This window comes from Mirounga leonina, unplaced genomic scaffold (genome assembly GCF_011800145.1).
Source record: "Mirounga leonina isolate KUSES-001 unplaced genomic scaffold, KU_Mleo_1.0 Mir_115, whole genome shotgun sequence".
NCBI lineage: Eukaryota > Metazoa > Chordata > Mammalia > Carnivora > Phocidae > Mirounga > Mirounga leonina.
This window is the reverse complement of record NW_023270268.1, coordinates 21332248-21358165: the sequence shown is the minus strand read 5'-3', so window position 1 is coordinate 21358165 and position 25918 is coordinate 21332248. Positions and strand designations below refer to the sequence as shown.

The following is a 25918-nucleotide window of genomic DNA, read 5'->3' as shown; positions in this document are numbered from 1 at the left end:
AAGTGGAGGGGCGGCATAAATCGTGGTGTTTGCCAGTCCCTCTAAACTGTACAGTATTTCAGAAGTTCCCCTGCCATTTTACAGGGTTCTAAGGCTAGTTTCTTTATATTCTAGTTACTCTTTTAAACTGCAGGGTTGTGTGTGTGCGCATGTATGTGTGTATGCATGCGCATAAGCACACGCATGCATTCTAGGGCATCCATGGCTGGTATGGGCTAGGGGCCTGGTGTTCACTAGGATGGCAGGCCAGCTAAGGCACCCAGACCCTGCTCCTATCTAAGCTATCAAGGTGAAGGGAAAAGGTCCACAGTGGTGCTGGTCAGCACCTGGGAAGCAGCTGCCAGCATTTGTCAGGATTCTAGGGCCAGTTCCTTTATATTCTAGTTGCACTTTTAAACTACACTTTTTTTTTCTGTGCCCAAGGCAGACAAATCTGCTCACAAACTCTGTGTTATTCCTCCCTACTGCAGTTTGCAGCATGGGAGAGCTCCCTTCTTTACCAAGTTCTCTCTTGCCTTTCTCTGTGTTCTTTGTTGTTGTGCATAAGCTGCTTAATCAGCCCTCAGTTCTTCTTCAGGTGGAATTCCTTTATAAATAGTTTTAGATTTGTGTATCCATGGAGGAGGTGAATGCAAGGTCTTTCTATATCACCACCTTGGACCTTCTGAAACCATTTGGTTCTTTTTTTAAAATTTTTTTTTTTTAATTTTTTTTTGTTTCAAGAGAATTTACAAGTGATTGTTGAAATAATTTAAACGACTACTTTAAAATCATTGTCAGATAATTCCAACATTTGATTCACATTAATGTTGACATCTATTGTCTTTTCTCATTAATACAAGGATTTTCCTGGTTCTTGGTATGATGACTGATTTTTTTTATGTATCCTAGACATTTTGGATATTATATTATGAGACTTTGGAGCGCATTTAACTTTTTTTAAGTCAGCAGCCCACCTCCTGATATGTGCAAGAGCTGGGTGGGTATGTAGGTTTAGTTTTCCAGTCGGTCCTTCTGGTACCACTCCAGCAAAAGTGGAACATTTACTTATACTGACTCATTGAAGAAGGGTGGAATGTAACTTCATCTTTTTCATGGCCTCCACTGATACCTTCCCAGAAAAAGTGGGGCATCGCATTTAATCTTGTTCTGCCTCAATGATACTGGATGGGATTGTATCTCAGTTCCTCACAGGCCCCATAGATACCAGCAGAAGGGAATAGGAGTGCAGACAAGCCTGTCCTCCTATTGCCTCCTTAAGTCTCCTTGCTGCTGTGTGAGTGTGGAAGTTCTGCAACTCACTGGGCCTTGCTGACAGAAGGGGTAGTCAGAAAGTGGAATGATCACTACTCCTGAATTTCATAACCATGTTGAGTCTAGATGGAGTAGCTTGCCACTGAGCCCCCACAGATGCTAGATGTACGGTGAAACCTAGTTGTGATTAGCACTGTCTCACCATACCTTGTTAAGTCTGCTGGATGAAGGTAAAGGCATGACCCCACTGATACTATCCTGGTTGGGGAATTGGAATACTCCCTGTTTTAGCTAAGCAGGGAATGAAAGATCAGGTCCCTGTCACCACTATCCAGGCAGGGCAATCTGCATCTCCTGGTTTTACCTGGAAGGGGATGAAGATCAACTGCTACCTAGCACCACCAGCTGGGAGAATCAGAGCATGCCAACTGCTCCCATGGTATACAAGAGTGAGAAATGGGAATAAAATCTTAGTCTGCTGAAACTTCAGGGGCAGGGTAGTGGTAAGATTTTTCCATTTGTGTTGGCTACAGTAGTAGTATTTGTAAAAAGGAATAAGCTTTCCTTGGATCTTTTTTCACTTGTGCTGGTTAGCAGTTTTGAGATGGAGGCTTCTGCAGTACCCTGTTCAAGATACTGTGTGGCAAGGAAACCTCAGAGCTCAAGATCATGTTGTTCCTCAAGGCCTGCCAATCCCAATATGCCTACCTATTTCTTTCCAACTTTCAGAGCCTTCTTATGCTTGTTGTGTTATGTCTAGCAATTTTAGTTTAAGAGGGAGGACCTGGGAGGAATGAGACTACTCTATCTGAAAGCAGGTAATTTTTATTTATCATTTTTAATTGTGGTAGAAAACCACAAAATTTACCATCCTAACCATTGTTAGTGTTCAGTTGGATAGTGTTATCTACATTCACACTACTGTGGAACAGTTCTCTAGAACTCCTTGCAAAACTGAAACTCTATACCCACTGGGGAAAAAAACCTATACCTCCCTCCTTCCAGGCCCTGCCAACCACCATTCTACTTTTTGTTTCTGTGAGTTTGACTATTTTAGGTACCTCATGGAAGTGTAATCGCTTAGTATCTTTCTGTTACTGACTGACTTCAGACATTAGCATAATTTCCTCAAGATTTATCCGTGCTGAAGCATGTGACATGATTTCTCTCTTTTTTGAGGTTGAATAATATTCCACTATATGTTCATACTGCTTATGCTTATCCATCCCTCTGGCCATTTAGGTTGCTTCCACCTCTTGGCTATTATTAAATAAAGCTGCAATAAACATGGGTTTGCAAATATTTCTTCAGTATTCTGCTTTCAATTATTTTGGATATATACTCAGAAGCAGGAGTATCTATGGTAATTCTGTGTTTAATTTTTTGAGCGACCTCCATACTGTTTTCCATAGTAGCTGAATCATTTCGCATTCTAACCAACAGTGTACAGGGGTTTCAACTTCTCTCAAATCTTGCCACCCTTGGTGGTGGTGGTGGTGGGGGGGGTGTTTGTGTGTCTGTGTGTTGGTAGTGGCTATCCATTGTGGTTTTGATTTATGATTTCTCTAATGGTTACTGATGCTAAGCATCTTTTCATTAGTTATTCATTTGTATATTTTATTTGGAGTAATGTCTATTCAAGTCTTTTAAATTTGACTTTTTTGTTGTTATTACTGAGTTGCAGGACTTCTATATATGTTTTAGATATTAGCCTCTTAACAGATAGATGATTTACAAATATTATTTCCCATTCTTTAGGTTGTGTTTCCACTCTGTTGCTTCCTTTGATATATAGAAGTTTTTAAGTTTCATATGGTCTCATTTGTTGATTTTACTTTTGTAGCCTATAAAGCAAAATCATTGAAATAATTTCTAAGATCAGTGTCTTGAAGCCTTTCCTCTATGTTGTCTTCTAGGAGTTTTACAATTTTAGGTCTTATATTTAGGTCTTTAATCCATTTTGAGTTAATTTTTTGAATGTGGTATAAGATAAAGGTCCAATTTTTTCTCCTCTCCTCTTTTTTTTTTCCTTCTCTTTCCTTCCCTTCCCTTTTCCTCCCTCCCTCCCTCTCGTTCTATTTTTTCTCTCTCTCTCCCTCCCTCTTTTTTTACTCTTTCTTTCTTCTTTCTCTCTATCTCACATGTGAATATTCATTTTTCCTAATACCATTTGTTGATGAAGCTATCTTTCTCACATTATGTGGTTTTGGCACCCTTGTCAAAAAATCACCTGACCTGGTGGCGCCTGGGTGGCTCAGTCGTTAAGCGTCTGCCTTCAGCTCAGGTCATGATCCCAGGGTCCTGGGATCGAGCCCCGCATCAGGCTCCCTGCTTCGCGGGAGGCCTGCTTCTCCCTTTGCTGCTCCCCTTGCTTGTATTCCCTCTCTCCCTGCCTCTCTCTCTGTCAAATAAATAAATAAAATCTTTAAATACAACAAAAAATCACCTGACCATATGCACAAGGGTTTATTATTTATGGGCTTTCTATTATATTATGTTGGTTTGTATGTCTGTCTTTATGCCAATACCACATTGTTTTGATCACATAGCTTTGTAATATGTTTTGAAACATACTTAGAAAGTGTGAGACCTCCAAATTTATTGTTCCTTTTCAAGATTTATTTGGATATTTGGAAAAGTTTTCAATTAGCAATAATCGCGCCTCGGATAAACATCATTGGCTATGATACTGCCACTATTTGGATCCTATGAATTTAAAAAAACCTGTTTGGGTTTGTTTTTTTTTTTTCTATTTTTGCAAAAATAAGTCATTGAAATTTTGATAGGGACTGCATTGAATCAATAGATTGCTTTGAATAGTATGGACATTTTAATATTATCAAGTCTTCCAATCCATGAACATGAAATGACTTTCCATTTATTTGCCTTTTTTAATTTCTTTCAGCAATGCTATGTACTTCTCAGTATATAAGTCTTTCACTATTTTGGTTAAGTTTATTCCTCAGTATTTTATTCTTTTTGATCCTGTGGTAAAAGCATTTTTTAAAATTTCTTTTTCAGATTATTGTTAGTGTATAGAAACACACTGATTTTTGAGTGTTTTTGTATCTTGCAACTTCACTGAATTGGAATTTTAGTCCTAACGGGTGTGTGTGAGTCTATAATCTTCAACATTTTCTAAAGATTATGTCATCTGTGAACATAAATCATCTTGATTTTTCCTTTTCAATTTTTTAACTTACTATGTTAATCACCATACATTACATCATTAGTTTTTGATGTAGTGTTCCATGATTCATTGTTTGCGAATAACACCCAGTGCTCCTTGCAGAACGTGCCCTCTTTAACACCCACCACCAGGCTAGCCCATCCTCCCACCCCCCTCCTCTCTAGAACCCTCAGTTTGTTTTTCAGAGTCCATCATCTCTCATGGTTCTTCTCCCCCTCCGATATCCCCCCCCTTCATGCTACCCCTCCTGCTATCTTCTTCTTCTTCTTTTTTTTTTTTTTTTAACATATAATGTATTATTTGTTTCAGAGGTACAGATCTGTGATTGCAGAATTCACAGCGCTCACCATAGCCCATACCCTCCTCAATGTCTATCACCCAGCCACCCCATCCCTCCTTTTCAATTTGAGTATATTTTATTTTGCTCTCCTAATTGTTGTGACTAGTAGTTTCTAGTACTATATAAAATAGAAGTGGTGAGAATGGCATTCTTGCCTTATTCCTGATCTCAAAGGAAATGCTTTTAGTCTTTCATCATTGAGTATGACATCAGCTGTCAGGTTTTCATATATGGATTTTATTATGTTGAAGTTATTTCCTCCAATTCCTAATTAGTTGAGTTTTTTTTATCATGCAAAGATGTTCAGTTTTGTCAAGTTTTTTTCCTCCATCAATTGAAATGATGCAATTTTGTCCTTCATTGTGTTAATGTGATGTATTATATTGATTTTTGTATGTTGATCTATTCCTGCATTCCAGGAGTAAATCTCACTTGGTCTTAGCACGTAATCCTTTTAATATGCTGTTAATTTTGGTTAGCTAGTATTTAGTTGAGAATTTTTGCATCAGTATCAGTCAGAGGTAATTGTAGTTTTTCCCTTATGTACCTTTGTTTGGCTTTAATATCAAGGTAATGCTGGTCTTATAAAATGAGTTTGGAAGTGTTTCCACCTCTTTAATTTTTTGGAAGAGTTTGAGGATGGTTGGTGTTAATTCATCAAATGTTTGGTAGAATTCTCCAGTGAAGCCATCTGGTCCTGAACTTTTCTTTGTTGGGAGGCTTTTGATTACTGATTCCTCCTTACTAATTATAAGTCTGTTTAGATAAATATCTGCATGATTTAGTCTTGATTGGTTGATGTTTCTAGGAATTTATTTCTCCTAGGTTATCCAATTTGTTTAGATATAATTGTTTATAAGTAGTCTCATAACCCTTTTTATTTCTGCAGCATCAGTTGTAATGTCTCCTTTTTCATTTCTGATTTTAGTTAAGTTTCTTCTCTTTTGTTCTTAATCTAGCTAATAGTTTGCCAATTTTTGATATTAAAAAACTATTAGTTTCATTTTTTTTTTACTATTTTTCTATCCTTTATTTTGTTTATTTCTGCTCTAATCTTTATTTCCTTGCATTTGCTAACTTTGGGTTTAATTTGTTCTTTTTCTGGGTCCTTGAGGCATAAAGTTAAATTGTTTGAGATCTTTCCTCTTTTCTAATATAGACATTTATCATTATAAACTTTCCTCTTAATACTGCTTACACTGAATCCCATATGTTTTGATATATTATCTTCTTGTTTTTTCATTTGTCTCAAGATACTTTCTAACTTCCTTTGTGATTTCTTTTTTGTCCTATTGTTTAATCTCCATGTATTTATTTTCCAGTTTTCCTTCTCCTATTAATTTCTAGTTTCATACCTTGTTGTTGAAGATAATTTGATTATTTCAATCATCTTAAATTTGTTAAGACTTTTTTTTGTAGTCTAACATGTGGTCTATCCTAGGGAATATTCCATGTACACTTGAGAATCTATATTATGTTATTACATGGAGTGTTCTGTATATGTCTGTTAGGTGTAATTTGTCTATACTAATATTTACTTCCTCTGTTTTTGTTTTTTTAATTCATCTCGTGTTTGTTTGTTTTATCCAGTATTGAAAGGGGGGTATTGAATTCTCCTATTATTGTGTTGCTCTCTATTTCTCCCTTCAACTATGTCAGTGTTTACTTCATATATTTGGGAGTTCTAATGTTGTTAAGTGAATTGAATATATACTTAGAATTGTTATATCTTTCTAGTGAATTGGCTCTTTTATCATTATATAATTTCCTTACTTGTCTCTTGTGACAAGTTATTTACCTAAGTCCATTTTGTCTGATATAAATATGGCTAAACTTGCTCTCTTCTGGTTACCACTTACATGGAATATCTTTTTTCACTCTTTAATTTTCAGACTGTGTGCACCCTAGATATAAAGAGAGTCTCTTGTAGACAGCATATAGATGGGGCTTGTTATTTTATCCATTCAGCCAGTTTATGTCTTTTCATTCGGGAGCTTAATCCACTTAAATTTGAATTAATTACTGATAGAGAAGGACTTTCTATTGTCATTTTGTTATAACAATTCTCTCTATATCTTGTAGCCATTTTGTCTCTCTTTTTCTCTTCCTAGTTTTCTTTGTGTTTTGCTGACTTTTGGGTTTGTTTTTTTTTTTTTTTTTTGTAGTGGCATGCTTTGATTTATTTCTCATTCTCATTTGTATATCTTTGATAGGGATTTTCTTTGTAGTTTCCATGGAGCTTATGTAAAATATCTTAAAGTTATAGCAAATTACTTTAAGCTGCTAAGAACTAAAATTGCATATACAAACTCTTCTTTGTATCTTTACCCCCCCTTTATGCTATTGATGTCAGAGATTATATTTCTTATATTGTGTATCAATTAACATTATTTTGTAGTTTTTTTGTTTTTATCTTGGAAATTCTGTACTAGACTTACAAGTGATTTACACACCAACATTACAATGCTGTAAGATTCTATATTTGTCTATATATTTAACTTGATCAGAGAATATATTTTGCATGTTTTCATGTTACTATCTAGTATCCTTTCTTTAAATTTGAAGGACTTTCTTAGCTTTTTGTGTTGTTACTGTTTTTTATTTTATAGAACAAGTGTAGTGGCAATGAACTCCCTCAGCTTTTGTTTATCTGGAAAGTCTTAATTTTTCTTGCATTTTTGAAGGACCGTTTTCCCTGACATAGTATTCCTAGTTAGAAGGCTTTTTGTTTGTTTGTTTGTTTTGTTTTCTTCTTTTGGCAGTTGGAATATATCTTTCTGTTCCCTCCTGACATGCAAGTTTTCTGCTGAGAATCCAGTGATAGTCGTTTGGGGGTTTGTTTGTACATGAGAAATCACTTTTCTCTTGCTGCTTTCTAGATTTTATCTTTGTGACTTTCGACAATTTGATTATAATGTGTCTCAGGGTGGGTCTCTATGAAGTTTATTGAGCTTCTTGAGCTTGTTTCTCTGTTTTCTTCCTCTTTGGGAAATTTTCAGCCATCATTTCTTTAAATGGGTTCTCTGGCCCTTTATATCTCTCTTCCTCTCTGGGAGTCCCATAATAAGTATAATGATCTGTTTGTTATGGACCATAAGTCCCTTAGGCTCTTTTAATTTTTCTTCATTCTTTTTCTTTTCATCTACTAGCTAAATAATTTTAATACCCTGTCTTCAAATTAGCTGATTCTTCCATCTGCTTATCAAGTCTGCTGTCAAACCCCTTTAGTGATCATTTCAATTCTACTATTACATTCTTCAGCTCCAGAATTTTAGTTCTTTTTTATAGTTTCCGTCACTTATTTTATTTATTTATTTATTTATTTATTTATTTATTTATTTATTTATTTATTTATTTATTTTTATGTTAATCCCCATACATTACATCATTAGTTTTAGATGAAGTGTTCCATGATTCATTGTTTGTGCATAACACCAGTGCTCCATGCAGAATGTGCCCTCCTCAATACCCACCACCAGGCTAACCCATCCTCCCACCTGCTTCCCCTCTAGAACCCTGTTTGTTTTTCAGAGTCCATCGTCTCTCATGGTTCGTCTACCCCTCCGATTTCCCCCACTTCATTCTTCCCCTCCCACTACCTCCTTCTTCTTTTTTTTTTTTCTTAACATATATTCCATTATTTGTTTCAGAGGTACAGATATGAGATTCAACAGTCTTGCACAATTCACAGTGCTTACCAGAGCACATACCCTCCCCAGTGTCTATCACCCAGTCCCCCCATCCCTCCCACCCCACCCCCCACTCCAACAACCCTCAGTTTGTTTCCTGCGATTAAGAATTCCTCATATCAGTGAGATCATATGATACATGTCTTTCTCTGTTTGACTTATTTCACTCAACTTAATACCCTCTAGTTCCATCCACGTTGTTGCAAATGGCAAGATCTCATTCCTTTTGATGGCTGCATAATATTCCATTGTGTATATATACCACCTCTTCTTTATCCATTCATCTGTCGATGGGCATCTTGGCTCTTTCCACAGTTTGGCTATTGTGGACATTGCTGCTATAAACATCGGGGTGCACGTACCCCTTCAGATCCCTACTTTTGTATCTTTGGGGTAAGTACCCAGTAGTGCAATTGCTGCATCATATGGTAGCTCTATTCTCAACTTTTTGAGGAACCTCCATACAGTTTTCCAGAGTGGCTGCACCAGCTTGCATTCCCACCAACAGTGTAGGAGGGTTCCCCTTTCTCCGCATCCCCGCCAACATCTGTCGTTTCCTGACTTGTTAATTTTAGCCATTCTGACTGGTGTGAGGTGGTATCTCATTGAGGTTTTGATTTGGATTTCCCTGACGCTGAGCGATATTGAGCACTTTTTCATGTGTCTGTTGGCCATTTGGATATCTTCTTTGGAAAAATGTCTGTTCATGTCTTCTGCCCATTTCTTGATTGGATTCTTTGTTCTTTGGGTGTTGAGTTTCATAAGTTCTTTATAGATTTTGGATACTAGCCCTTTATCTGATATGTCATTTGCAAATATCTTCTCCCATTCTGTCAGTTGTCTTTTGGTTTTGTTGACTGTTTCCTTTGCTTTGCAAAAGCTTTTTATCTTGATGAAGTCCCAATAGTTCATTTTTGCCCTTGCTTCCCTTGCCTTTGGCAATGTTTCTAGGAAGAAGTTGCTTCGGCTGAGGTCAAAGAGGTTGCTGTCTGTGTTCTCCTTTAGGATTTTGATGGACTTCTGTCTCACATTTAGGTCTTTCAACCATTTGGAGTCTATTTTTTTGTGTGGTGTAAGGAAATGGTCCAGTTTCATTCTTCTGCATGTGGCTATCCAATTTTCCCAACACCATTTGTTGAAGAGACTGTCTTTGTTCCATTGGATATTCTTTCCTGCTTTGTCGAAGATTAGTTGACCATAGAGTTGAGGGTCCATTTCTGGCCTCTGTATTCTGTTCCATTGATCTATGTGCCTGTTTTTGTGCCAGTACCATGCTGTCTTGATGATGACAGCTTTGTAATAGAGCTTGAAGTCCAGAATTGTGATGCCGCCGGCTTTGCTTTTCTTTTTCAACATTCCTCTGGCTATGCGGGGTCTTTTCTGGTTCCATACAAATTTTAGGATTATTTGTTCCATTTCTTTGAAAAAAGTGGATGGTATTTTGATGGGGATTGCATTGAATGTGTAGATTGCTCTAGGTAGCATTGACATCTTCACAATATTTGTTCTTCCAATCCATGAGCATGGAACGTTTTTCCATTTCTTTGTGTCTTCCTCAATTTCTTTCATGAGTATTTTATAGTTTTCTGAGTACAGATCCTTTGTCTCTTTGGTTAGATTTATTCCTAGGTATCTTATGGTTTTGGGTGCAATTGTAAATGGGATCGACTCCTTAATTTCTCTTTCTTCTGTCTTGTTGTTGGTTTATAGGAATGCCACTGACTTCTGTGCATTGATTTTATATCCTGCCACTTGACTGAATTCCTGTATGAGTTCTAGCAGTTTTGGGGTGGAGTCTTTTGGGTTTTCCACATAAAGTATCATATCATCTGCAAAGAGTGAAAGTTTGACTTCTTTGCCAATTTGGATGCCTTTGATTTCTTTTTGTTGTCTGATTGCTGTGGCTAGGACTTCCAATACTATGTTGAATAGCAGTGGTGATAGTGGACATCCCTGCCGCGTTCCCGACCTTAGGGGGAAAGCTCTCAGTTTTTCCCCATTGAGAATGATATTCGCTGTAGGTTTTTCATAGATGGCTTTTATGATATTGAGGTATGTACCCTCTATGCCTATACTCTGAAGAGTTTTGATCAAGAAACGATGCTGTACTTAGTCAAAAGCTTTTTCTGCATCTATTGAGAGGATCATATGATTCTTGTTCTTTCTTTTGTGAATGTATTGTATCACATTGATTGATTTGCGGATGTTGAACCAACCTTGCAGCCCAGGGATAAATCCCACTTGGTCATGGTGAATAATCCTTTTAATGTACTGTTGGATCCTATTGGCTAGTATTTTGGTGAGAATTTTTGCATCCATGTTCATCAGGGATATTGGTCTGTAATTCTCCTTTTTGATGGGGTCTTTGGTTTTGGGATCAAGGTAATGCTGGCCTCATAAAATGAGTTTGGAAGTTTTCCTTCCATTTCTATTTTTTTGGAACAGTTTCAGAAGAATAGGTATTAATTCTTCTTGAAATGTTTGGTAGAATTCTCCTGGGAAGCCATCTGGCCCTGGGCTTTTGTTTTTTGGGAGATTTTTGATGACTGCTTCAATTTCCTTAGTGGTTATAGGTCTGTTCAGGTTTTCTATTTCATTCTGGTTCAGTTTTGGTAGTTGATACATCTCTAGGAATGCCTCCATCTCTTCCAGGTTATCTAATTTGCTGGCATAGAGTTGCTCATAATATGTTCTTAGAATTGTTTGTATTTCTTTGGTGTTGGTTGTAATCTCTCCTCTTTCATTCATGATTTTGTTGATTTGGGTCATTTCTCTTCTCTTTTTGATAAGTCTGGCCAGGGGGTTATCAATCTTGTTAATTCTTTCAAAGAACCAGCTCCTAGTTTCATTGATCTGTTCTACTGTTCTTTTAGTTTCTATTTCATTAATTTCTGCTCTGATCTTTATTATTTCTCTTCTCTTGCTGGGTTTAGGCTTTATTTGCTGTTCTTTCTCCAGCTCCTTTAGGTATAGTGTTAGGTTGTGTACTTGAGACCTTTCTTGTTTCTTGAGAAAGGCTTGTATTGCTATATACTTTCCTCTTAGGACTGCCTTTGCTGCATCCCAAAGATTTTGAACAGTTGTGTTTTCATTTTCATTGGTTTCCATGTATGTTTTTAATTCTTCTCTAATTTCCTGGTTGACCCATTCATTCTTCAGTAGGATGCTCTTTAGCCTCCATGTATTTGAGTTCTTTCCGACTTTCCTCTTGTGATTGAGTTCTAGTTTCAAAGCATTGTGGTCTGAAAATAGGCAGGGAATGATCCCAATCTTTTGGTACTGGTTGAGACCTGATTTATGACCTAGGATGTGATCTATTCTGGAGAATGTTCCATGGGCATTAGAGAAGAATGTGTATTCCGTTGCTTTGGGGTGGAATGTTCTGAATAGGTCTGTGAAGTCCATTTGGTCCAGTGTGTCATTTAAAGTCTTTATTTCCTTGTTGATCTTTTGCTTAGATGATCTGTCCATTTAAGTGAGGGGGATGTTAAAGTCCCCCACTATTATTGTATTGTTGTCGATGTGTTTCTTTGCTTTTGTTATTAATTGCCTTATATAATTGGCTGCTCCCATCTTAGGGGCATAGATATTTACAATTGTTAGATCTTCTTGTTGGATAGATCCTTTAGGTATGATATAGTGTCCTTCCTCATCTCTTATTACAGTCTTTGGTTTAAAATCTAATTTGTCTGATATAAGGATTGCCACCCCAGCTTTCTTTTGGTGTCCATTAGCATGGTAAATGGTTTACCACCCCCTCACTTTCAATCTAGGGGTGTCTTTGGTTCTAAAATGAGTCTCTTGCAGACAGCATATCGATGGGTCTTTTTTTTAAATCTAGTCTGTTAGCCTGTGTCTTTTGATTGGGGTATTGAGCCCATTTACATTCAGGGTAACTATTGAAAGATATGAATTTAATGTCATTGTATTGCCTGTAAGGTGACTGTTACCGTATATTGTCTGTGTTCCTTTCTGTTCTATGTTGCTTTTAGGCTCTCTCTTTGCTTAGAGGACCCCTTTCAAGATTTCCTGTAGGGCTCGTTTTGTGTTTGCAAATTCCTTTAGTTTTTGTTTGTCCTGGAAGCTTTTTATCTCTCCTTCAATTTTCAATGACAGCCTAGCTGGATAGAGTATTCTTGGCTGCATATTTTTCTCATTTAGTGCTCTGAATATATCCTGCCAGTCCTTTCTGGCCTGCCAGGTCTCTGTGGATAGGTCTGTTGCCAATCTAATGTTTCTACCCTTGTAGGTTACATATCTCTTCTCCCAAAATGCTTTCAGGATTTTCTCTTTGTCTTTGAGACTCCTAAGTTTTACTATTAGATGTGGGGGTGTTGACCTATTTTTATTGATTTTTGAGAGGGGTCTCTGTGCTTCCTGGATTTTTATGCCTGTTTCTTTCCCCAAATTAGGGAAGTTCTCTGCTATAATTTGCTCCATTATACCTTCTGCCCCCCTCTCTCTTTCTTCTTCTTCTGGGATCCCAATTATTCTATTGTTGTTTCGTCTTATGGTATCGCTTATCTCTCGAATTCTGCCCTCGTGATCCAGTAGTTGTTTATCTCTCTTTTTCTCAGCTTCTTTATTTTCAATCATTTCATCTTCTATATTACTGATTCTCTCTTCTGCCTCATTTATTCTAGCACTTAGCGCCCCTATTTTTGATTGCACCTCATTAATAGCCTTTTTGATTTCTACTTGGTTGGATTTTAGTTCTTTTACTTCTCCAGAAAGGGTTTCTCTAATAACTTCCATATTTTTTTCAAGCCCAGCTAGTATCTTTAAAGTGATGATTCTGAACTTTAGATCTGACATCCTACTAATGTCTGTATTGAGTAGGTCCCTGGCAGTTGGTACTACCTCTTGTTCTTTTTGTTGAGGTGATTTTTTCCGTCTTGTCATTTTGTGCAGAGGAGAATAGATTAATGAGAGAACAAAATGCTAGCAGAGTAACCATGTCCCCAGAAAATATACTCTAAACAAATCAGAAGAGACCTGAAGCAGTGGGATAAGAAAGGGAAAGAGAGAAAAAAGAAAAAGATAAAGATAAAGATAAAGATAAAAACAAAAACGAACAAAACAAAACAACAACAACAACAAAAAAAAAACCAGAATGTGATCAAATATGATCAGGCTGGTATATAGATCAGTGCCACACACTAGATTTGGGGTGTATTTTGGTCTTTTAGAAGAAAGTGCCTCCCAAAATTTTAAAGAAAAACTTATGTATGTACCAAAATAAGGGTTGATATGGGTAAAAATGGAAATTATAAAAAATTTTATAAAAGGAATTGATAAGTTGTTTGAAAAAAAAGAAGAGGATTTAAAAAAAGAAAAAAGAAAAAGAAAAAAAAAGGAGAGGATGTGATCAGGCAGGGGAATAGAAAACACCATATACTAGAGATTTAGGGTATATTTTAATCTGTTAGAAGAAACTATCTCAAAATTTTAAAGAGAGAACAACTTATATATATAAGCCAAAAATATGGGTAACTACTATGAAGGGATAGAATATGACTCTAAAAATGAAAAATAAAAAAGTTTTTTTTAAAAAAAATGGATTGATAAGATGTTGGTGAAAAAGGGAAAGAGAAAAATTCAAAAAGAAATAAAAAGAAAAAAGACAGTTAAAAAAAAAAAACTTTAAAAGACTAAAGAATCATGGTAAAAAAGCCGTGAATTCTATGTGCAGTAGTCCCCTAGCGCTGGAGTTCTGCCGTTCTCATTGATCGGCAAACTTGGTCTTGGCTGGCTGTTCTTGCTGATCTTCTGGGGAGGGGCCTGTTGCCGTGGTTTCCAAATGTCTTTGCTGGAGGCGGAATTGTCCCACCCTTGCCCCCTCCCGGCTAAGTAATCTGCTCAGGTTTGCTCTCCGGGGCTTTTGTTCCCTGCGAGCTTTCTGTACAGCTTTGGAGGCAGAGAGTGAAAATGGCAGCCTCCCAATCTCTGCCCCAGAGGAGCCGAGAACTCGGGGCCCCGCTCCTCAGTGAGCCCCCAGAGAAAAGCCGTCAGTCACTCCCGTCTCCCCGGTCTCCGGCCGCACTCCGTGCTCACCCGGCCTGTGACCGCGCGTTTCTATCTCTGGCACCCGACCCCGGGTGGAGTCTCCAAACCCAGCAGATCCCTGCGGTGCCCTCCCGCGCGGCTCCTCCCCGGGGAGGAAGGTGAGTCTCCCTGGATCTGCCGCTTGTTGGGTCCCTGCTGGAGGAGCAGGGGCCCGACTGTGCCGCGGATCACGGTTTAGGGCCACCCCGAGCTGAGAGCCCGCGCCTGGGCTTCGCCTCTGCAGCCGGCTTCCCTGCTCTGTTACCTGGGAGCTCTGCCGCCCTCAGGCACCCCCGGTCTTTCTGTGACCCCGAGGGTCCTGAGACCACACTGTCCGGAGGGTTCCACCCCCCGCTTAGCCACCAGAGTGACGTCCCTCAGCGGAGCAGACTTAAAAGTTCCGATTTTGTGCTCCGTGGTTCTATCAGTTGCCAGAAGCGGCCGACGGAGGCCCCTCTCCCGCCATCTATCCTCCCGAATATCGCCTCGGATTCCCTTCTCCGCACGTCCTACCTTCCAGAAAGTGGCCGCTTTTCTGATGAGAGAGTTGTTGCTCTTCTTTTCTTTGATCTCCTGTTGAGTTTGTAGGTGTTCAGAATGGTTTGATCCCTATCCAGCTGAATTCCTGAGAGGAGACAAAATCCAGGTCTCCTACTCCTCCACCATCTTGCTCCTGACCTTCCGTCACTTTTTTAAAAAGATTTAATTTATTTGAGAGAGAGAGAGAGAGAGAGAGAGCATGTGGGGGAGGGGCAGAGGGAGAGGGTGAGAGAGAATATCAGACTCCCACTGCATGCAGGGCCTGGTGCAGGGCTCAATCTCACAACCCTGAGATCATGACCTGAGCCAAAACCAAGAGTCACACTCTTAACCAACCGAGCCACCCAGATGGCCCGATAGTTTCTGTCTCTTTTTTGATACTCACATTTTGTTCATGCATAGTTTTCCTGGCTTTGTGTAGTTGTCTGTGTTCCCTTTTAGTTCACTGAGTGGCTTTAAAATGGTTCTTTTGCATTTTTGTCAGGTAATTCATAGACCTTTTTTTTTTTTTTTTTTATGTTGATTACTAGAGATTTAGCTTGTTCCTTTAATTGGACCATGCTTTTATTTCTCTGTAGGCCTTGTAATCTTCAGTTGATATTGGGACAATTGAATAAATAACCAGTTCTCTTAACCTTTAGGGTCTGAATTAGGTGCAGGGGAAGACCTTCACCAATCAGGTCAGCTAGAGATTCTCAGGACCTTTCAAACCTTTTCTGGGAATGTATCTGCTCTTGACTTGTGTGTGTAATTTCCAGTTATAGCAGTTTACCCATTTCTTTCAGAGATCCTGTAATCTCTTCTTTACCTGTGGTAGCTGTTGTATTTTAGTCTCTCTGATGCTCTAACAGGTAGTAGTGTTTGTATTTGTTCTCAGAGGTCCTCAACCTGGTATCCAAATTATAACAATTCTTTTCGGTGCTCAGGTGAGACAGAAACCAGTCCCTTAGTAAGCCCCTTGAAAAGCCAGAATGTTAGATGCATATTCTACTCTCTTCTTTCCCTTCCAAGGGGAAGGCTGGAAATTGGGAATTTAGCTAATCACATCACACTACCAGAGATGGGGAGGGACTAGGGTGGGCAAATGCAATGGATTTTCCTGCCCACTTTGATATGACTCTTCTTGCCTTTGTGCTCACTTTGTGCTCCCCTGTGGTACTTCAATCCTTAATTGGTTTCTAAAGTTCTAACAAAAGGAATTTGGTCCATATTTTGTTGTTAATGTGTATCTCTGGGGGTAAGGGGAGCCTAAGTTGTCCTGTTCTGCCATTTTGCTGACATCACTCAAAAGCAGGTAATTTTCAAGCTAGAACAAAAATAAAAACCACAAAAGTCTGCTTTTTAAGGACTTACATACAGTTGCACAAGAATCTCTTAGTTGAATTCAAAGCTTAAAAAGTGGGGGGAAAAAAGGGCAAATGCCTATACCAAAATGTCAGAATATCTTTACAAAAGATTGTCTGCTTCTCTAGGCTAGATGCTTTGTTAGAACAGGCAGGCGGCCTTACTCATCTTTATGGTCATGGAGGCATTCATTCATTTCATGCATCCAGTAATAAATACTCTCATTGAATGAATGTTAGCTCTTATATTTGTTGTTAGGTATAAGTGGTAAGCAAGAAAAACCCATTTCTCATACTCATGGAGTTTCTAGTGTAATGAAGAAAACAAAGGTATTAAACAGACACTCTAAGCCATTATGATAAATATTTGGAAAGTATTAATTTCAGGGTGCTAAGGGGGAAAAGGTGATTATATTTCTGTTTTGTGCTGGCCTCAGCCTATTGATAGTGATGTTACTGGCTAGAAATACCTGGGGGTACTTACCTGGGCCTGGAAAGTTCCCCAGAGACATTTCCCTTTTCAGAACTGGACTGGACTGGCCCTTGTGATTCTTATTATAATTGCATAATACCCTCCACAATAACCAGGGAATTTTTTTGGGGGGAAAAGCTTATTACAGCTTATTGCTGAGGGAGGGAGGGTTTGGAGGAGTAAGGGGATGAGAGTGGGGCAGCCTGACTCTTCATGTAGCACTGTGGCTGAAAATTTGTTTATTTGAGATATCTGACTTTGAAGTAGATGCCTCAGCAATCAAAAGCTTAAGTCAAGCACTTGCATTAAAATTTAAAAAATATAAAAAAAAGCTCAGTGCTAATACTACAATCCCAAATAAAGTGAATTGACATAATAAATGCTTGATATCTTTGCAGAACAGAATGGAAGGGATATTTGTAACAATTGTACGAAAGGTGGTCAGTACAGTTGTACTTCTTTATGGTTTTGCTTTCTGTGGTTTCAGTTACCCACAGTCACAGTCTGGAAGCAGATGACCCTACTTTTGACATATCTTCAGAAGGTCAATAGTAGCTAATGCTGTGTCTCAATGCATTTGCCCTACTTCATCTCATCATGTAGGCATTTTATCATCTCACATCATCACAAGAAGAGTGAATAGAGTATAACATATTTTGAGAGAGACCATATTTAAATAGCTTTTATTATAGTATAATTTTTTTATTATTAGTTGTTCATCTCTTACTAGGCCTAATTTGTAAATTAAACTTTATCAGAGGTATGTAAATATAGTAAAAAAAAAAAAAAGTATATATAGGGTTTATTATGATCTGTGGTTTCAGGTATCCACTGGGGGTCTTGGGACATTTTCCCCATGGATGGGAGAGGTGGGCTATTATAAAATAACCTAGTGTAGCTAAAATATTGTGTGAATATGCCAAGCCCCCCAAAAGCAACCAGCAAAAATTGATACTTACTCAAATTTTCTTATTAGAGGGAGTTCTCTACTTAGTCCCCAGATCCCCAATTTTTCATCCTTTTTGAGTGAGCTATTAGCCAACTAGATATTTTGACATTAGAACAGAACTAGAATTTGATCAATAGTGTGGCAGCTGTGAGACATGTGCAATGGATGGCTTTAGGGGACAAGAGGTGGCCCACACTCCATTCATCATGCACTTCCAGTTTCATATTCAAAAGCTCTCTTGCTTTAGGTCTGACATTTCAGGTGTGAAGAGCAGAGTCAGCAAGTTCCCTTAGTGAATGTTAAAAAAATTATGGCTCAAGACTCTCAGGAGATGTGGAAGCAAAAGGCAGGTAGTGACATGAAAATGGATAAGAAGTCTTAGGAAATGGAAAGGGAAGAACATCCAGCATTCTGATATGGACAACCACTGCCTGGGGACACTTAGGCTTTTTCTGGTGCAGAAAGAAATCCATTCTTTGTTTCTCAGTCTTTCCCCAAATGTCTTGACAACTGATAAAAATATATGCTTCTTAAAATATAATGTAGACATTATTTGGATAGTCCTATGTGGTTTTTATTTTATTTTATTATTATTATTTTTAAGAGCTTTCTTCTCTGATTGTGAAAGAATGTGTTTCTAAAACTCGGAGGAAAGAACTAGAAAATCATCCCAGAGCACAGTGGAGCTTGCAAATTATTTTCCCACCTCTTTCAACATCCCTTTCAACTTTTGGGACCCAACTTATCCATCCTATGTTGGATAGTTTCAAACCATCAACCTATGTCCCTTAAAGCATTAGTGCCAAATGCTTTAGAATATTGACCCTAAATGGAAGACAAATGGGCTGTCTGGGCTTAAAGGGATGATCCTTTAATAGTGGCATTTCTTGCAATGAGGCAGGTGATAAAAGTGATAGAAGAGCACTTTGGGTGTGAGGGTGATTTTTCCAAGTCCTCTTGAATTCTGGTATTTTAGCACCCATCAACTCTACTACTGCATAATTAGAGGTTTTTTCTATAAAAGCTGAGAGGGAGAGTTGGTAGACTCTAAGTTCCAATTGTATAAACCCTGGACAGAGTCTTCACTTAAGTGGTCTGTGTACATGCTAAGTTCTAGGTATTTAACTTAAATTTACCTTAAAGCCCTGCTAAAAAAGATTCCATTTTTTTGTTCAAATTGATATCCCACATTGATGACTTTATACGTATGTGATATGGTACCTGCTATCATAAAAATTATCATCCTCTGAATCCTACCTATCCCCCAAGGCTCAGAGCTGGATATATGCCTCCCTTACAGCTTCCTTGATCACCCCAACCTTCAGATATATTTCCATTCATACTCTATACGTATTTCTGTTTACACGCATTTGGCAGTACATGTGCTTTCAAATTTCTGTTTTCAAGAATGTGTTTTGTTGCACATTGTTGTTTATGCTGATGGAAAGCAAAAACCATCTTTTATAGCATCTTCTGCTCTTGCATTTATTGATGTATTGGTCCAGTGGTTCTCTGCTTGGCCTGATTATGTTCAGTCCAACTTAACACAAATATAATGATCATCTACTATGTGTTAAAGAATGGAATTTCAGAGGTGGATGAAATAACATTCCTGTCCTCATGAAGATAACGGACTACTCAAGAAATAAGCAAGAGCTCAGTTTCTATTAGCCAAATCCTATCCAGCAAAACACATTAGATTGTGAGGCCTTTGATATCAGAAACTGTGCTTATTTATGTTTGTGACTTCAGTATGTAGCACAGTGAAGCCCCGACTCTAGGGCACCAGACTAATATATCCAATGGCCTATATGACCTTTCTACTCTAATAGATGTGCCATGCTTATTGTGGCCCAAGAGAACTGTTGGCCATCTCCACTCCACAGGTAGCCTGCTCCTATAAGCAAATGACAAGTTTCTGGTTAGCTGCTACACTCATTATCAGCCAGTCACATTGATTTTAGATCTGAAATCTGTGCCCAAATCTCACCATTTCTCTTGCCATACTTAAAGCCAGCAAGTGTTTCTCTATAATTACTGCAACCACCTCCTAAGTCACTTGCCTGCTTCCACATTCACCTTTCTGTTTTGTTTTGTCCACACACAGCTTATTTCTAACTCAGGGTTCTTGGTTTTGCTGTTACCGTTACCTGGAATTTTCTTCTTGAGGGAGAATTTTGTCTTGTTTACCACTAAATCCCTAACATATAAGAGATTTCCTGTACAAAACAAGAATTCAGTACTTATTAAAGGAGTGGACAAAATTTTGGTGAGTTTTTGTTGAATATATGTAGACATGAATGAATGATATGAGCACCCACTCTGTGTGTGCCAAGGAGCTGAAATAGTCTCTGACCTCAAAAAGATTATGGCTTAAATGTATTTGGTTATGAGGGCTATCTGTATTGATGAATAAGTAATCCTATGGTAGACATTAAATGGGTGATTGGAGTAATATGTCCTGGGTGAGCTCAGGAAACCAATGGCAGGCAACCACAATAGTTAAGCAGTGGTTTCCATCTTCAATACCTGTCTTTGTGTTAATAGAAGTTTGCTCTTAGCCAGATGAGGTTTCCTTTAGGTCTTTGGCGTTGGAAAAGTTCCCAAATGAGCAAGCATCAATTTCATGATTTATCTCATCTTAAATCGGTAATTTCCTGGAAGCTGCAATAAGCTGAAAAGAGGGCTGGATTTGCTTCCCTGCCCTCAAGTCTTGTTCTCTTTTAATCTTTTTCTGGATCTTAGATGTTTTATTTCCATTTGAAAATTGGGGTATAAGAATAACTACTCAAGGGGCGCCTGGGTGGCTCAGTTGGTTAAGCGACTGCCTTCGGCTCAAGTCATGATCCTGGAGTCCCGGGATCGAGTCCCGCATCGGGCTCCCTGCTGAGCGGGGAGTCTGCTTCTCCCTCTGACTCTCCCCCCTCTCATGTGCTCTCTCTCTCCTCTCATCCTCTCTCTCAAATAATAAAATCTTTAAAAAAAAAAAAAAAAAGAATAACTACTCAAGGGTTGTTATTTGGCTTTAGGGAAGTAATTTATACAAATAATTAGGACAGTCTGATATGTACTAAATCCTCATAAATAATCTGATATATATTAAATGTATTAAATGAGGTATTAAAGCATTTTGTAATCTGTGGATTTTTTTTATGAATATAAAGGAGAAGAAAGACCTTGACAATAGAAAAAAAAAGTCTTGTTTCTGGCAGAGTTTAGATCCCTCTGTGTCTTACATAATCTTAACTATTTTCACCAGGCATGTAACAGGTACTCAATAAAACATTTTGTGAAAAATTATGTTCAGAATAAGAAGAGAGGGAGGAGAGTGAGAGAAATTCAAGAAAATGTTCTTTTTTATTGAAAAAATAACATTATATTGAAATTGTTCAGATTATGACTTATTTTGGGGGGGTTGAATGAATATTTCTCATAGTAATTGAAGTAGTGGTGATATTGTCTGTAAAAGATATAATTAAAATCTGAAATTTGTTATGGAAAAGTTTAAATTTTATTCGTGGTCCTCTTTAAAATACAAATATAAGGAATAGGTTGGCATTCTCAATCAAACATTAAGAAAGGAGGTGTTGTTTCGTCTGACTTTGACCTTGATTACTCTGTATCTTTCATGGTTTTCATTACTTTAACCAGGCTCATTACAAGTGCCCAATAAATCTTTTAAATAGAAGAATAAATATGTTCAGGAATGATCTGTATAAGTTTCTTGTGATCTCAAAGACCTGTGTAGATGGTTGCTGAGTCTTTTAGTCTCCTGTGATTTATTTCCTCTAGGCATTTATTGTGATTGATATCCTCTAGGCAATGGCCTCTTCATCTTTTTTATTTTAATTTTTAATATTTAAATTTTTTTATTGGAGCATAGTTGATGCACAATGTTAAATTAGTTTTAGGTGTACAATGTGGTGATTTAACAATTCTGTATCTTACGCTATTGCCCACCACAAGTGTAGCTACCATCTATCACCATACGACACTATTAAAATACCCCTTGCTGTATTCCCCGTGATGTACCTTTCATCCCCATAACTTATGCATCTGGAATGCTGTATTTCTGACTCCCCTTTAACAATTTTGCCCATAGCCTCATTCCCTTCCCCTCTAGCAATGATTAGGTCATTTTCTATATTTATAAATCTGTTTCTGCTTTTTTTTTGTTTATTCATTTGTTTTAGATTCCACATATGAGTGAAATGATGTATTTGTCTTCCTTTCATTTTTTCACTTAGCATAATATTCTCTAGGTCCATCTGTGTTGTCACATAAAGTAAGGTCTCAATCTTTTTTATGGCTGAATAATATTCCATTGCACGCATGTGCACACACATAACATCTTTATCTGTTCATCAATTGATGTATACTTGTGTCGCTTCCATATGTTGGCTAAATAAATAGTGCTGCTTTTTAAGATAGAGGAGTATATATCTTTTCAAATTGTTTTTTTTTTTTTCCTTTGGGTAAATACCCAGTAGTGGAATTACTGTTTCATATGGTATGTCGATTTTTAATTTTTTAAAGGAGTCTCCATACTATTTACTAGTGGCTGAACCAATTTACATTCCCACCAACAGTGCATAAGGGTTTTTTTTTTTTTTCTCCACATCTTCACAAATGTTTGTCATTTCTTGTCTTTTTGGTTCTAGCCATTCTGACAGTTGTAAGGTAATATCTCATTGTGGTTTTGATCTGTATGTCTTCTTTCAAAAAATGTCTATTTTTTTATAGTATTCTTTTGCAATCCTTTGTATTTCTATGGTGTTGGTTTTTACTCCTTTGCTTATTTTTAATTGAATTATTCTTTTTCATGTTGAGTTATATAAGTTCTTCATATATTTTGGGTACTAAGCCCTTATCAGATACATCATTTACAAATAACTTCTCCCATTCAGTAGGTTGCCTTTTCATTTTGTTGACAGTTTCTTTCACTGTGCAGAAGCTTTTAATTTTTTGTTTAGGCTCAATAGTTTATTTTTGCTTTTGTTTCTCTTGCCTGAGGAGTCCTATCTAAAAAAATGTTGCTAAGACCAATGTCAAAAGAGATTACTGCCTATGTTTTCTTCTAAGAGTTTTATGGTTTTGGATCTTACATTTAGATCTTTCATCTATTTTGGATTTATTTTTGTGTATGCTGTAAGAAAATGGTCCAGCTTCATTCTTCATATGGCAGTCCAGTTTTCCCAGCACCATTTCCTGAAAAGACCATCTTTTCCCCATTGTATATTCTTGTTTCCTTTATCGCAGATTAATTGACCATATAAGCATGGGTTAGTCTTGGGCTCTCTATTCTCCTATTGATCTGTGTCTATTCTTGTGCCAGTACCATATTGGTTTGATTACTACAGCTTGGTATTATATCTTGAAATCTGGAATTGTGATACCTGTCGTTTTGTTCTCCTTTCTCAGTATTGCTTTGGCTATTCAGTCTTTGTGGTTCCATACAAATTTTAGGATTATTTGTTCTAGTTCTGTGGGAAAAAAAAATGTGTTTAGTATTTTGGCAGGGATTGCATTGCATCTGTAGATGAGCATTTTAACAACATTAATTCTTCCAATCCATGAGTATGGAATATCATTATTTGTGCCCTCTTCAATTCTTTCATCAGTGTTGTATTGTTTTCAGAGTACAACTTTTTCACCTCCTCAGTTAAGGTTATTCCTGGGTATTTTGTTCTTTTTGATACAATTGTAAATGGAATTGTTTTCTTAATTTCTCTTTCTGCTACTTCACTGTTTGTGTATAGAAACTCAATTTCTGTGCATTAATTTTGTATCCTGCAACTTTACTGAACTCATTTATTCCTTCTAATAGTTTTTTGGTGTAGTCTTTAGGGTTTTCTATGTATAGCATCCTGTCATCTGCAAATACTGACAGTTTAACTTTGTCTTTACCAACTGGATGTCTTTTATTTCTTTTTATTGTCTGATTGCTGTGACTAGGACTTCCAGTACTATGTTGAATAAAGGTGGTCAGAGTGGACATCCTTGTCTTGTTCATGATCTTAAATGAAGCTCATTTTTTCACATTATGTATGATGTTAGCTGTGGCTTTGTGATACATGCCCTTTATTATATCAAGGAATGTTCCCTCTAAACCAATTTTGTTGAGAGTTTTTATCATAAAGGGATGCTGAATTTTGTCAAGTGCCTTTTCTGCATCTATTGAGATGATCATGTAACGTTTATCCTTCCTTTTGTTAATGTGGTTTATCACATTGATGTATGAATATTGAACAATCCTTGTGTCACCAAAAGGAATTGCACTTGATTGTGATGAATAATCCTTTAAATATCATTCAAATATATTGTTGAATGTGGTTTGCTAATATTTTGTTCAAGATTTTTGTATTATGTTCATCAGGGATATTTGCCTGTAGTGTCTTTGGTTTTGATATCAGGGTAATGCTGGCCTCACAAAATATATTTGGAAGATTTTCTTCCACTTCTATTTTTTGAAAGTTTGAAGGGAGTAGGTATTAACTCTTCTTTAAATATTTGCTAGAATTTACCTGTGATTCTATCTGGTCTTTCTTGTTGGGAGTTTTTAAAATTACACAATTTCATTACTAGCAATTGGTGTGTTCAGATTTTCTATTTCAAATTCAGTTTTGGAAGATTGTATGTTTCTAGGAATTTATCCATTTCATCTAGGTTGTCCAATTTGTTGGCATATGATTTTTTATAGTATTCTTTTACAATCCTTTGTATCTCTATGGTGTCAGTTTTTACTCTTCTGCTTTAATTTCTAATTTTATTTATGTCTTTTTTTTTTTCTTGATGAACTGGCTAACGGCTTATCAATTTTCATCTTTTCAAAGAACTCCACTCTTGTTTTCATTGATCTTTTGCCCTTTTTGGGGGGGGGGTCTCTATTTTACTCATATCTTTTCTAATCTTATTTCTTTTTTTTACTTGGGCTTTGTTCCTTTTCAAGTTCTTTTGGGAGGAAAGTAAGATCATTTATTTGAGTTTTCCTGTTTTGTTTTTTGGGGGTTTTTTTTGTTTGTTTGTTTGTTTGTTTTAGGTATGCTTATATTGCTATGAATTTCCTTCTTAGAACTGCTTTCACTGTGTCCCAAATATTTTAAACTGTTTTGTTTTGATTTTCATTTGTCTTCATGTATTTTTGATTACCTCTCATCTTCATTGACCCATTCCCAGTTTAGTAGCATGTTTTTTAGCTTCCATGTGTTTGTTTTTTTTTTCTTGTGTTTGATTTCTAGTTTTATACTGTTGTTTTCAGAAAAGATGCATGATATGATTTCCATCTTCTTTAAAGTATTTGAGACTTGTTTTGTGGTTTAAAATGTGATATACCTAGAGAATGTGCCATGTGTTAATACACATTGAAAAGAATATGTATTCTCTTGTTTTGGATAAAATGTTCTGTGTATATCTGTTAAGTCTGTCTGGTCTAATGAGTCATCAAAGACACTTATTAAATTTCTACTTGAATCCATTGATGTAAACAGGATGTTAAAGTCCCCTACTATTTTTTTTTATTACTGTCAATTTCTCCCTTTATGTCAGTTAATATTTGCTTTATGTATTTAGATGCTCCAATATTAGGTTCATAGATATTTACAATTATTAAATCCTCTAGTCAGATTGACCCTTTTATCATTATGTAATGCTTTTCTTTGTTTCTTGTTACATTCTTTGTTTTAAAGTATTTTTTCTGATATAAGCATTGCTACCTGGCTTTTTCTCTTCTTCTTCTTCTTCATCTTCTTCTTCTTCGTATTCCTTTCCTCCTCCACCTTCTCCTTTTTTTTTTTTTTTGCTTCTATTTGAATGGTATATATTTTTCCATCCCTTCACTTTCAGTCTCTATGTGTCTTTATGTCTGAAGTGAGTCTTTTATAGGCAGTATATAGATGAGTTTTTGTTGTTGTTGTTATCCATTTCACTACCGTAGGTCTTTTGATTGGGGTATTTTGTCCACTTACATTTAAAATAATGATAAGTATGGGCTTATTCTCATTTTGTTGCTATCTGGTTGTTTTTATAGTTCTTCTCTGGTCCTTCTTTTCCTTTCTTCCTTTGTGATTGCTGACTTTCTATAGTGTTATTCTTGGCTT

General features: G+C 37.0%; 1 non-coding gene across 1 annotated transcript; it reads right to left on the bottom strand.

The window, feature by feature from the left end:
• Positions 1–3813: 3813 nt before the first annotated feature.
• On the bottom strand, positions 3814–3959 carry LOC118007251. The gene has a single exon (XR_004678350.1). It is a non-coding gene; the product is annotated as a U4 spliceosomal RNA (small nuclear RNA).
• Between the last annotated feature and the right edge of the window lie 21959 nt (positions 3960–25918).